Below are 14,164 nucleotides of genomic sequence, written 5' to 3'. Positions count from 1 at the left end.
CTGCGCTCTTTGTGGTGGCAAAAAAAATGGAAAATGAGGGGATGCCCTTCAACTGGGGAATGGCTGAACAAATTGTGGTACATGTTGGTGATGGAATACTATTGAGCTCAAAGGAACAATAAAGTGGAGGAATTCCATGGAGACTGGAACAACCTCCAGGAAGTGATGCAGAGCGAAAGGAGCAGAACCAAGAGAACATTGTACACAGAAACTGATACACTGTCGTATACTCGAATGTAATGGACTTCTCCATTCGTGGCAATTCGGAAATCATGAACAACCCAGAGGGATCTATGAGGAAAACCACTATCCACATTCAGAGGAAAAACTGTGGGAGTAGAAACACAGAAGAAAAACAACTGCTTGATTACATATGATTGAGGATGTAGACTCTGAATGAACATCCTAGTGCAAATATCAACAGCATCGAAATAGGTTCTGATGAAGGGCACATGTAATACCCAGTAGAATTGTGCATCAGCTACAGGAAGGGGGGGGAGGAATAGAATATGATTTTTTGTAACCAAGGAATAATGTTTGAAATTGACCAAATTTTTAAAAACTCTATGAACTCCTCCATCTAGCATGTCCTAGTTTCACCCCCTTTGCCCTTCCTGATGTAGTACCATCTGCTCTCTATCACAATGGTTTAGAGTGGCTACTTCAAAGTTAACCATGAGTGCTGCTATCATTGTTGACAATGATAGTAATGATTCTTGGGCTGTCTTCACTTTATTATTGAGAGTCCCAGATATCGGGTCATTCTGATTCTGAAGTTCCCTATTGAGGATGGTATCAACTGAGATGACTTGGAGAAAATCTGGCACCATATTTTATATAGTGGACTCCATGTGTTCTACTGGCATCTCAGTTTTTTTAAATTTAATTTATTTATATATTTGAAACATTTAAACTATTAAGATATTCAGTTAACTACCTCCACTCCCCTCATTAGAGAAGACATCATTTAACAAAAAGATATATGTACGTGTAAAACTGTGTCTTACTTATTTCTATTTATCAGTTCTTTCTCTAGAGGTGGACGTACACAAGTTATTTTTCAAAGAATATTTCTATTACTATATGTAAAGTTCTCTTGGTTCTGCTCATTTCACTCTTCATAATTTCATGTATGTCTTTACATGTTTTTCCAAAATTAATGTGTTTACCAGTTCTTAAAGTGTAATAGCATTCCATCACAATCATATGCCACAAATTGTTTAGCCATAAAGAAAGCTTAACTTCAAAAGGGTGTTTAAATTGACTTCTTCAACTCTCCATCTATGACCCAATGATGCAGTGACTATCATGAGATTTAGGCATATTAAAAATTAAGCTTTATGATGGCAGGGACTATCCTTTGCCTTTTTTTTTATTTCCTGTGCTTAGCACAGTGCCGGGCACATGGTAGATTCTTAATAAATAGTTATTTAAGTGTACACAGAAAAGCCCCCCAAATCCAAAGATAACAGAGAGAAGATGACACACATCATGGCTGAGACCTTTAACACACCAACTGTCCAGATGAGGGTACCCTTGTATGCTTCTGGTCATACTGTTTGTATGATGATGGACTCTGGATATGCTATGGACCACACTGTGCCCATCTAGGGAAGTTATGCCCTTCCCTGGAGCATCCTCTGTTTCAATCTGGTTGACTGTGACACAGCAAACAGCCTCAAGTAAACCTGAACAAAGAAGGACTACAAATTGACTCTCAAAGTTGAGAGAGAATCTAAATGTGACCTCAGACAGGAACTGGGTTATGTGGCCCAAGACTTTAAGCAAGAGATGGTCACTCTTAAATCTAGCTCTTCTCTGGAAAAAAGTTAGGAGCTCTTAGATGGTCAGCTCTTAAATAATTACCTTTGGCAATCAGAGGATCTGGTGCCCATAGGCTCTCTTCCAATCATTTTTCTCCAAGGTATCAAATCTGGTGGGATCCATGGAACTATGTAATAATGAACAATGATGTTGACATCCATAAGGATCTCCATGACAATATCATGTTGTCTGATGGTATCTCCTTGTAGCCATGCATTGCTGGGAGAATTCAGGAGGAGCATACAACCTTACCCCTGAGCACAATGAATTTCAAGATCATTGGCCTTCCTGAGAGTGCAAGTTCTCTGTCTAGACTACAGGTTCCATCCTGACCACTCTATCCATCTTCCAAAGGACATAGATCAGCAAGTAGGAGTATGACAAATCTGGGTTTCCTGTAGTCCTCAATAAATGCCTCTAAAAGATAGATAGAGAGCCAGGCCAAGAGGTCCTGGGTTCAAATTTGACCTCAGAAACTTTTTAGCCATGTGACCCTGGACAAATCATTTAACCTTGATTATCTAGCCCTTACCACTCTTCTGACTTAGAATTGATAGTAAGGCAGAAAGCGAAGATTGTTTTAAAAAAAAATTAAAAGACTTTTTTGTCACAGTGTGTGTGACATGATAATTATTTTTTAAAAAATCAATGAGGTTGACATGGCTTTATTTATTTTAGTTATTTATTGGAGGGAGGGAGCTTGACTCAGGATTTACAGACTGGAATGGTAAAGTTGAAATGAAGCAATCTAAGTAAGATGGAGGTAAACATCCCCAAGATTCTACAATGCATCTTCCAGACTCTGATTGGACACTTTTTAAAATGGTCATTCCAAATATTGCCTACTGCATTGTTACCAGCCTTTGTGAAGACTTCCCTGTTCAACAAAATGGAGTCAAAACTACACAAATCCAGGCAAGGGAGGATATGAAGCAGTATTGCTTTTTGTAAATGTAATCTTTTTGTAACTTTCACCAAAAATCTGTTCCTTCTAAAAAATTGTCAGAGTCATAATGGCCCCCTCATTTCCTTCCTTGCCCCCAAATATAGCTGTGAATGAAGGCTTTTTAGAGTCTCCTCAAGAGTTCAGTGGTATTGACTTCTGTACTTGAAGCAGGGGAGTAGCTTTACGGTGACTTAAGAATTTGTAGGATTAGAATTGGGAGAGAACTTTAGAGTCCATGAAGTCTACTCCCTTCATTTTACAAATGAGGAAACTAAGGCTTAAAGAGTCAAATGACTTGCTGAAGGTTACACAAATAAGTGTCTGAGGCATAATTTGAAAACAGGTCTATTCTAATTAAAAGCTTAACACTCTGATACTAACCTGGAGACAGAATACTTCACTAACAACTTTGTTTAAGAAAGCCTTTATCATATGCTGTTTCAATCTCTGGGAATTGTAAGGGGTAAATTTAGGGGGGGTTGACTGAAATATAAATTTACTTGGTCACCAGGGATTAAAATCAATCCCAATAAAAATACTCAAGTTGGTTAGGAAATTTATGGTGGTTTAATTAATATAGAGGGAAGGAAATAAGAAGAAGAGAAAGAAAGGAGTATAAGATTTTTCCAGCCTAGCCTAAGACAAGGGAGGTTCAGAGAACTCAGGCACGAGGCCTCCTCAGAAGACTAAAACTAGCTAGGCTTCCTAAGAGGATAGTGTTTTTGAAAGGTAAAGGAAAAGGGAATCAGCCTAAACTCTAAGAGAGCTCAGGGAAAAAGCTTCACCTGAACCATGCTACTGAGCTTCTCTGAGGACTGTATCAAGGACACTCACTGCCAAACCCAGACAATAGCTGCAGCCACACCAAGACTCCTCCACCACCCAACAAGAACCAGCCACCTCTCCATGAAAAAAGCAAGGAGAGAGGAAGTGATGTGAAATATATAGACCACTTTTTACATCACTTCCTGCATCTCACATGTACCTATGGTAGCTTAAGCTTGACTTAAGACAGCCCAGGGTTCTGTCAGTTGTTTCTGATTTGTCATTTGCTAGCATATGTCTGTCATAGGCCAGCCTCCTAAATACTTAATCCTTAAGTAGGAGTGTAGACATTCTTGTTTTGTTAGACTAAGAAGGGTGGAGTAAATCTAAAATTCACAGAATGAAGCATTTTCTACATTTAAATAGAAAAGAATTTTAGACAATAAGAATTTGGTTTTGGCAAAATTGGACAGAAAAAAGGACTGATCTGAATTCAGAATTTATTATTTATGAATCTCTTCAGGCAAGGAAAATGGACGAACCAGATTAATTTACCTGATCTGATCTGCAAAGAGAAAATGACTCCCATTCTTGGCAGTCCATATCGGAAATAGTAGAATATGCATTTACTTATGCAGTTTTCTAAGAGCTTGCTTCCTAAGAGCACTTAGGATATGCCAGGATATATGCAAAATTTTTATAAATATTATCAGATTAGATACTCCTGAACAACCTGAACAACCCTAAGATGTAGCGGCTATTATCATTCCCATTTTACAGTGAAGAAAACAGGCAATCAGAGGATAGGTGAACTTGCCCAGAGTCACAGAGCTTGGTAAGTATCCAAGTCTGGATTTGGTGGCAGACTCTAAGCCCAACACTGTCTACTGACCTCAGAGGTGGCAAAGCATTGTTTACTGTGTTATAAAGTAAATATCATGTACGTGTGATCAAATACAAAGCCCAGACTTTGACGTCATGGTGACATAATTCTGTGAAATCAATGCCAGGCACAAGTGATCAGGACATCTTCATAAGATCTCACCATCAAAGATCAGATTCCTTCAACATGTTTCCGTTTCATGACCACTTCAGTCCCAATGGTGTCTGGTTTCCATTTTCTTTCACTCTCCACTGATAACGGTCTTTTTTTAACCTCAGATTAATATGCTTCTCAACAACAAGGTGATGGGGAGGTCCTATGGAGCTGGACTTAAGAAACTCCATCAAACATAAAAGCATCTGGGAGAACCTGCCAATGAACTGTCAAACTAGGCGAGAGAAGGGGGCTCAGAAAGTACAGTCAGGCAGGTCCAAAAAATAATGATTTATTGGATCTCTGTCCTAATTCCCTGGTCTTCTGTTGCTAGCACTTGCAAATTAAAATTATCTTATATTTGCTTTGTATGTAGTTTACATATACTTCTATGTGTCCATGTCATAGCCCTTGACAGAATAGAAGGTCCTTGAAGTCATAGACAGTCTATTTTTTATTTCTGTATCCCCAGATCCTACAACAGTGCTTGGCACATAAGAGGACCTTAACAAATGCCGGATGATTGATTAATTTCCATCTCTGTGGTCCCTGCCAAAGCCTTTCTAGGTTCCTTTTCCTAAAACACTTTGTAGGTGATGCAGAAAAGATGATTATTCAAAGAGTTAAAGTCATGAGTAGAAGTGGCCAACCCATCTGCCATGTTGGAACCCTAGATCAGAGCCTCATTTGGTTCATTGTAATTATACTCATAGTGTAAAGTACAGGGAGGTAAAGCAAGATGAGAAGCTTATTCATTTCTTCTACATTTATGCTTTCAAGGTAGTTTTGTCTCCACTTTAAGACTACTTTCAAACATCAATTTAGATTCCTCAGTCACAGAATTGTTAGAAATTAATTCAGGGAGCAGCTAGGTGGCTCCGTAGATTGAGAACTAGGCCTAGAGATGATTCAAAACTGGATTCAAAACTGGCCTCAGATACTTCCTAGCTGTGTGACCCTGAATAAGTCCCTTAAGCCCCATTTCCCAGCCCTTATTGCTCTAAGATGGAAGGTCAGGGTTTAAAAAATAAATTATCTTGAATGTTGATTGACTGGAGTACTCTTAGTTATCTCTATATTATAATTGTTTCTTTGGTTTTTTAAAGATGTTCCAAGCAATCAAAGCTGTAAAAATGAATGAATGAATGAATGAATGAATATATGAAGATAATGCACTTGTTAAACATTAAAGGGCTACAAAAATGCTAGCTATTATTATTTTACAGATGAGGAAACTGCCCCAGAGAACTTGTGACTTGCCCCCATAGAATCATACATAATAAAATGGTAGAGTAGGAATTTAAACCATGGTTCTCTTCAACTCCCTATAGCACTCTAACATAAGAGAGCAACTGATTTAATACACTCTCTTTTTTACCTAAGATGATACTGGGCTTCAGAGAAGAAGTGACTTATCTAGACTCACACAGCTATACGTAGCAGGGCTGGGAGGGAATCTAGACAATGAGACACACTAGAAGGAGCGCTGGAATTGCAATCAGGGAACCTAGAGTTACACAGTTGGTTTTGTGGGATCACACATCTAGAGCTGGCAGGGACCATCTAATCCAATATACTTATTTTACTGATGAAGAAACTGAGACTCTGAGAGGAGGAGAGTTTAAGTGACTTGTTCAAGGCCACATAGCTTCTAAGTCAGGATTCAAACTCCAACACCAACGTCAATGTTCCAATGTGTCAGCACTCATTCTATTTTGACAATGGTGTCTTCTAGCTGTGTAGCCTTGGACAAATCATATAACGTTTCTAGGATTCGGTTTCCCCCTTCTTAAAATGGAGAAAATGATCATTGTACTACCTACCTTGGGGCGGTTGTGAGAAATATGTGGTAGGCTTGAAAATGCTACATAAATAAATGTAAGTTGTCATTATGATGGTTTGATGGAAGCAAGATACATTGACTGGTCCTATTATGAAGTGTTAATATTTGTCAGATTTCCCTTCCAGCAACAGACCCCAATTCTCCCCATAGTGAATCTACTACTTAACTGCAAGTTAGTGCACAAAAGACATTTTTGTTCAAAAAAAAAAAAGCCTTCAGGCTTCTCTTGTCAAAGTTATCATATGGCCAGGAGAAAGAGCAATGACATGTGATAAACTATTCTCTCTAAAGCACAAAACTAGGCAAAAGCCAAAGCAGACAGAATTGAAAATGGAGGTAACTTGGGAAAGGGTTGGATAGACATTAGATGAAGGTTCTCTAGATTGCTCCAGAATGAGGTGAGAGTTTTCTTGGGGGGATTATAGTCTTGCCAGGGTGTAAGCCTTCCAGGCTTTTTGTAATTCTCTTTTTCTATATACTTGTGTGTTCCCAAGTGGCCAACTTATAACTAAGGAGTAATTTAAAGACTAGGAACCTCTGCCTCAAAATGTGTCATCCTTATCTGCTTTCTACTGACATTGCTCAGAAGCGGGATATCTATGACATGTATTCTCTAAGAATGTGGGGATGGCTATTAATACCAATGCATCAACTGAAAATGTTGGGCCAGCCCCTTAACCTCCTGGTGTTTCTGTCATTACTTTTATTTATGAAATGAAGGGGACCTCAAGCCCAGTGCTTTAGAAATAAGACAGACAAGGCTAGAAATCAAGAGACATGAGTTCCAGTTTTGACTCTTCGGAAACTGGGCAAACAATTCAAAACCACCAATCAGATATCAAGAATTTATTATTTTTTAAACCCTTACCATCTGTCAGAATCAATTCTAAGAGAGGATTTTTATAATGGCTTGACAATCAGGGTTACATGATTTGCCAAGGGTCACACAGCTAGGAGAGGTCTGAGGACAGATTTGACAGGATATCTAGCATTTATATTAAGCATTGTGTATGGATGGGGGACTTTGAAGGAAGGAACCAAAATTCAGCTCATTGGGGAATCAATATAAGGTGACACTTCCTTACTTCCTCCCCTCCCCCAAGTTGAGCTGTTGACCAATGGAGTCAGTCTGACTAGAATAAAAGGGTAAGTAAGATTTTTCCTCAGTCTTCTTTTTTTGTTTGTTTGAAAGCTTCTATTGAAATCAAGAAGTCTATTTTATTTAGATATAAAGGGTTGAAGGGTAAGCAGGACAGAGGAAAAAGGAAATCCCTAGGTATTTTCCCTAAACAGACCTTGAGGGTTTGAACCAGGGAGTATTCTTTTAGACATAACCTCTGGGTTCCCCTAAGGGAAAAAGGAGTCTTTATCCTAAAGATTTGCCTCCAATTGAGAGATAAGATCCTCTGCTGCTCAGGTAAAAGGACTGAGAGATTTTGTGTATCTTCACAACCAAAGGTAGTTCTCCCTCCCTGCTCCCAAGAACCCAAGACAAGAAGAACTCTTAGTTTTTCTCCCAATTGACTCTTGAGTCTGGCTGGAATTCCATCCCATCCCCTGAGGTCCTCTGGGGTTCCATCTGCTCTTCTTCTGAGGCATTTAAAATTCAATTTTTCAGTGCTTCTGGTCATTCCCTTGTATTGTAAAAGAAGAGGAATGGAGAGGGACTCTCCTCTCTTACTCATAGAGAGGGATGAACAGGTTTTAACCCACTGGATGGATGTGTTTCTCCAGTGAGAGGTTGAAGGGAGATGTGGAAAACAAGGATGAGAGGGAAGTTAAAAAGTCTGAGGAAAGATGGCTGTGTCTCTCCTTCCTCAAGGTTGGCTGACCTTACAGCTTTGGATTACTCAGAGAGAAACAGAAGGGATGTTTCCTTCTCTTCCCAAGGATATACCACAAACTATATCTTTGGGTTTTGAATTTGAGCTCAACTGCTGGAAAAGAGGTTGCATCCCAGACAGTCCTTTCTAGGGCAAGGGTTTCTGATATTAGACCCTTCCTTATGAATCCAGGGGCAGGCTGGACCCTTGCCTGTCACACATGAAACAAGATTTGCTTTGGTCTTGTTCACAATTCACCCAGCCTCTATCTTCTCATGAAACTCCCAACCAAACTCAAACTGATGTAAACTGAAATTCATTTGAAGAGGTGGGGAACAAAAGGGCTGGATGGATAAGGCAGAAAAGATGGAGTGATGAGAAACCATAATAACTATAATTTACAGTAGTTGATATTCAAAGCTCCTTGGCCAGAAGCTTTGTGCCTCAAGCTGTTTTCCTAATACCCCAATTCTTATCTCTCTACACTAACTTAAACTGATATCTCTAGGATCTATCCTAGAAAGGTAAAAGGGGGAAGACCCAAAGGAGAGGGCAGATTGGCTCTGCCACAGAGTCCAACTGACTCCTTGTCAGTCTGGAGTAGCAGGAGACAGGTGAAGGGAGGTTGTGGAAGATTTATAGCTGGAGACAAGTATACAACAAGAAAGAAATCAGGTTCTTTCTCTGTGCTTTGGCTTCAGATATCCACTGTCTGTCCCTCCTTCCAAGACTGGAAGTGAATTTCCTCAAGAATTCTCTCAGGTCTCAGTTCTTTTTCCCAGAATCCCCTTGTTCACTCTCCTCTCAGCTTCCCCCACCAGGCAGGGTCTCTGTTTCCTGCATTATAGTATATACCATATGTCAAGTATTGTGCTAAAAATTAGAGATAGAAAATGAGCAAAAATATAGTCCTAACCCTCAAAATGTTCCTAGTCTAATAGGAGAGACAACATAAAAATAACTATATAAAATATAGATTTTAAAAGATAGCAAGTATTGAGTTATAGAAGGTACTCACTAAGAGGGGAGGGGGTGAAGAGAGTGGAGACAGGGACTAACTTCCTATAGAATGTGGGGTTTGAGCTGCCTCGAATCAAATAATCAGAATTTATTTTGTAAATTAGCTTAATTTTTTTTTTTTGTCAAGAAGGTGTCGATGGAGTGGATCCAAGATGGTAGAATAGAAACAGCTCAGATGAATTATCTCAAAATTTCTCCCTATAATAACACCTCAAATTAAACTTTGGAGTGGCAGAACCAACAAAAGGTCAGGGTGAAGCATTTTTCCCAGCCAAAGAAAGCTTAGAAGGTCAACAAGGAAAATGTGACCACTGGAGTACAGATCTGTCTGGAGCCCACATGTAAAATGAAAGCAAGAGTGGCTATAGTAGCAGCTTCTGGAGTTTTGTGCCCAGATATGGTGAGGAGTATTGGGCACTAGTCAGAAGGAAATCACAAGACACCTTTGGCTGGCATAGGGTTCAACTGGCACTGATTGACAACTCTATTGCCCATACATAGTTCTGGGTCTCAGCTACAGAGCGAAGAGAAGTGCTAGGGGTCATTCACAAAGGAACAAGAGCCCTTGTCACAATTACAAAGCAAAGAGGAATGCTACCACTTACAGCTGCAAGGAACCAAGAGCCCTTCCTGAATAAAGAGTATAGACCAGGAAATCAGTGACCTCACTTCTCTCAGGATCACGCCACCTTTGTAGATCTGAAAACCTGTGTATTCCCAGAATTAGCACTGAAAATAGTAGCATGAAAAAGTCTTAAGCTTAGAACAGTGCCTTCCCATCTGCAGATGAGCAGAATACAACTTTAACATAAAGGTGAAAGCCAAGAAATTGGAAAATGAGCAACACACACACACACACACACACACACACACACACACACACAGAACTTAATCATAAAAAAAAAAACCCTATGATTGTGGCAGGGAAGACAAAAACATGAACTCAGAAGAAGACAACAATGTGAAAACAACTATAAACAAAGCCTCAAAGAAATTGGCTAATTCGACCCACCCCAACAAAAATTCCTGAGTTAAAGAAAGAGGTGAGTGGAAAAGGAGAAAAAATTAGGAAAAGAAATGAGATTGATTTGAGAAAACTATAAAGGAGAATTGACAGTTTGATAAAAGAGGCACAAAAAATACTGAATAAAATTATACCATAATTAAATAAATGGGCCTAATTATGGTAAAAGAAGCACAAAAATTGACAGAAGAAAAGAAAGTCCTAAAAAATAGAATTGGTCAGATGGGAAAAGAGATACAAAATCTCACTGAAGAAAATAAGACTTTAAAATTTTGAATCAGGTGCGTAAAAGCTAATGGTTCAGTGCATCATCAAGAAACAATAAAATAAAAATAAAAAAATGAAAATATGAAATATCTCATTGGAAAAACAATTGACCTGGAAAAATAAATTAAGGAACTATAATTTTAAAATTATTGGACCACCATCAAAGAAAGATCCTAAATGATCATGTTTCAAGAAACTGTCAAGGAAACTGCCCTGATATCTGAGTTCCAAAGGGTAAAAATAGAAATAATAAATAATAGAGGGAATGTGGGAAAATGGTGATACTTGGAGGAACTATGAACTGATCTGGTCATTTTGGAGAGTAATCTGGAATTATACCTAAAAAGTAACAAATCTATGTATACCTTTTGCCCTAGCAATAAAACTGTTTCCTAAGGTAATCATGGAAAAAGTAAAAGAGCCTATATATTCTAAAATATTCATAGCAATACTCTTTGCAACAGTAAAGAACTGGAAATTGAAGGGATGCCCATCAACTGGGGAATGATTAAACAAGTTGTGGCATATTATTATGATAGAGTACTACTGTGCCACATGAAATGTGAAGTAGGTTGATTTAGAAAAATATGGAAAGACTTACATGAACCTTGATCTCTCTACCTGTAAAATAGAAATAATTCTTTATCATCTAATGGAAAGAGCAATGACAAACTCATCATTTAGCCCAGAAACAATAAATGGATTCTAGTATCGGCTCTGCTTCTGATTTTGTGGGTGATCTTGGGCAAATCCTAACTTCTCTTGGATTTGTTTACCTCATCTGGAAAATAAAGAATTTGGCAAGATAATAGGAAAAAAATTATTTTAAAAATGAAAAGACTGACCTTGTCAGAGAAAAATAATTATTTCTAGTTTACTTGTCTTAAGAAAATGATAAGATATCAGAAATCATAATAATTTTTAAGATACTAAACTAAATTGATAATCCAACACAAAAAAAATCTTACAACTGTGAAGTCCTAACTATAATTTGCCTTGAACACAAGGTTTCTCTGAACAAGAAATGAGATGATCCCTGAGAAAGTAGCTTAGAAAGAATAAATTGTGATCCACATGGGAAATGTTAATGCTCTCGTCGACTTGAAAGAAACAAAGTCCTGATTCTCTCCATATTGAAGTTTCTTTTTAACTATCAGTTAGTTCACATAATTGAAACAGGTTATTTTGAGGTCCTTTGGGAGGCCCTTGAGCAAAGACTGGATGAGCATTCACCAGGTATGCTATATAGAGGAGATATGTGTGTCCAAGAAGAGGTCACACATAGCTCAGATTGTCTTACCTTGGTTAAATCTCTGCCTACAGAAAAGATCAGAGAAGTGAGAAGGAGAAAGAGTCAATAGGTCTTGGCACAAGGAGTCCCAAATTACTAGAGAAACTTGGAAAATGAGTCTAAGCATTCCTTTTAAATAATATTTATGTGGTCAGTATTCCACTATCTGGGGATGTTCATCCTTTGATAATTCTCTGTACCTATAGAGGTCCTAAGTTTTTAATCCACATGTAAGGCTCTTTCTCCTATGCTGGGTACAAAACTGTTCTGAGTACAAGCCCGGAAGAGAAGAACTGAGAGTTTATAAAAACGTTGAACCTTTAAATTAGATGCACAGTCATCAGCCCTGGAGGTTGAGAGAGTAAAAGGGTTGAAAAAAAGGTTGAGTTTACAATTTTGCCTTCAGCACTGTCTCTGGTGTTCAGCTTAAGATAGGAAGAGAGTCCAGACAGTATTAGCTGAAACTTTGAGAGAATAATTTATGAAACTACCTAATAATTTAATTCAATAAGCATTTATTAATTATCCAAGTATATTAAGTACTGAACTTTGTTGTTGTTCAGTCATTTTTCAGTTGTGTCCAACTCCGCATGACCCTATTTGGGGTTTTCTTTGCAAGATACTGGAATGGTTTGCCATTTCCTTCTCTTAATTCATTTTCCAGGTAAGGAAACTGAGGCAAAATAGGTTTCAGAGATTTTCCCAAGGTCATCCATCTAGGAAGTATCTGAGGGTGGATTTGAACTCAGGTCTTCTTGACTCTAAACCCTATACTCTATCCACGGTGCCTCCTAGCTACACTGGGTACTAGTAATATAAAGATTTTTTAAATCCCTGTTGTGAAGGAGATTACTATAGTAATCTATAGTAGTCTATAGTCTACTGGAGGGATACACATATATAGACAGAAGTTAATCAATCATCATTTATTAAATGTCTACTATGTGCAAATACTGTTCTAGTTGCTAAGATTACAAAGAAAAAACAAAGCAATTCCTGTCCTCAGGTTGCTTACCATCTACTATAAGGATACAGTACATCAGACAGCTATTTAATCAAATATTTATTAAGTTAAATGCCTACAACATGCTGAATAAAATATAAAGAGGATAGAAAATATACATGTAAATAGGTGCAAAATAAATTAAAGTAACTTTGGGTTGGGATAATGGAGAGTATTAACAACCAATATAAAATAAATACAAGGAGGTAACTGTTAGGGTCAATACAGCTACATCAATTTGCCTCCTTTTTTAAACAAAAGTTGCCTCCTACTGGAAACGTATTTCCTCAAAAGAAATGTACAACATGGCCTCTAAATTTCTTGCAGAGAGATTAACTATTATAAGATTTAGCGTTCAGTGGGTGAAATTACCCTCTTAGGTGACCTCCTACATAATAAGGAAGTTCCTGGTTTTATTGTGAAAGAATCACAAAATGTCAACATAACTAGCCCATCAATTATCTGTAACAATGGAACATAGAACATAGAACATAGAATGTATTGGAGCCTTCACAAATATGGAGATTATCAATATATATTTATTCAAGATGATGATGAACTGGGCAATTGGTGGCTTTAAAATAAAACTTGGAAACTCTCTTGTTTCAGTGTTACTGCTAAAAAAAATGAAAAGTGGGTGAGGGGCAGGGGAACAGGCCAAACTTGGGAAATTTGCTTCCAGATGGACCCATTTTGGTGACTAATACACATTTTTTCAGACATCATTTCTTCCAAAATATTTGCTCTCTAGAAACCATTTAAGTAAGCTCTGCAGCTGATTAAAGCAAGATCAAAACACATTTTGCTGCTGATGGGGTAGCTTCATTTGTATTTCGTGAAAGCCTAGCATTAGTACAGTAAGGAGGCTATGAATCAAATTACAAAGCCTTCATGAGTCTATGAAAGCTGGGATCCCATTCCTCTTGTTGACAGCATAATTTGGGATCCTATACCCATAATGACTTAAAAGGGCCTCATCATTCTAGAAAAACACAAACTCCCATGGATTTTTGTAAGAGGGGGAAAATAATCATTTCAGAGAATCTCTCACTACTTCTCATTTCTCCTAGAAAAACCATTGATCCAGGGACATCCTAATGATCCTTTGGGGTTGGGACTTCTGCAGCTTGGCCATGTACTTGTTTTTTGTTTTTTGTTTTTGTTCTTGTTTTGTTTTGTTTTTCCAGGAAATAATTTGAGAATCACTACAACAGAGTTTGTAAAAAGCAAAGACTAGTGCATATGCCATACAATGGTCATTTCAGAAATGCACTTTAGCAGTGAATAAAAAAAGGAGAAATAAATTTTGGAAATGACCAAAT

General features: G+C 37.9%; 1 long non-coding RNA gene across 1 annotated transcript; it reads left to right on the top strand.

The window, feature by feature from the left end:
* Window positions 1–1,012: 1,012 nt before the first annotated feature.
* LOC103105300 (uncharacterized) lies at window positions 1,013–10,271 on the top strand. Its single transcript, XR_470659.3, has 2 exons — window positions 1,013–2,193; window positions 4,697–10,271. It is a non-coding gene; the product is annotated as an uncharacterized LOC103105300 (long non-coding RNA).
* The last annotated feature ends 3,893 nt before the right edge of the window (window positions 10,272–14,164 follow it).

This window comes from Monodelphis domestica, chromosome 7, assembly GCF_027887165.1.
Source record: "Monodelphis domestica isolate mMonDom1 chromosome 7, mMonDom1.pri, whole genome shotgun sequence".
NCBI classification, from domain to species: domain Eukaryota; kingdom Metazoa; phylum Chordata; class Mammalia; order Didelphimorphia; family Didelphidae; genus Monodelphis; species Monodelphis domestica.
This window is presented reverse-complemented; position numbering and strand designations above follow the sequence as displayed.